This window comes from Haliotis rubra, unplaced genomic scaffold (genome assembly GCF_003918875.1).
Source record: "Haliotis rubra isolate DU_JTF1 unplaced genomic scaffold, ASM391887v1 Scf13, whole genome shotgun sequence".
NCBI lineage: Eukaryota > Metazoa > Mollusca > Gastropoda > Lepetellida > Haliotidae > Haliotis > Haliotis rubra.
Genome location: NW_025765225.1, coordinates 304,801 through 305,156, shown reverse-complemented (window position 1 = coordinate 305,156; position 356 = coordinate 304,801).

Genomic DNA, 356 nt, shown 5'->3' with positions numbered 1-356 from the left:
TTGTACTAAACAAACCAAGTGTTGTGCCTACCTTCAGACATAAATTAAATTGACAGTTTGTAAACAGTTCGGGTGTCGCTTTCCCTCCTGCTCCCAATTTCTTGCACCCCTCACCCCTCCGGATGTAAGATAAGGCTAGTGGCAGACAGAGGTGTGGCAATAGCCTGTCTCACAGTCCCTTAATCATTTTATTTTCCATTTACCACTGCTAATAATTTGAATTTAATGAGATGACTGGAATATTATCTACTAGCTGTGTAAGTCGATATAGTAGTACCTTGGTAAATATAGTCATCTGCATCTATGTCTATGGGATACATAGTTGAGTGAACAACTTGTTCTTATTTTATATATAA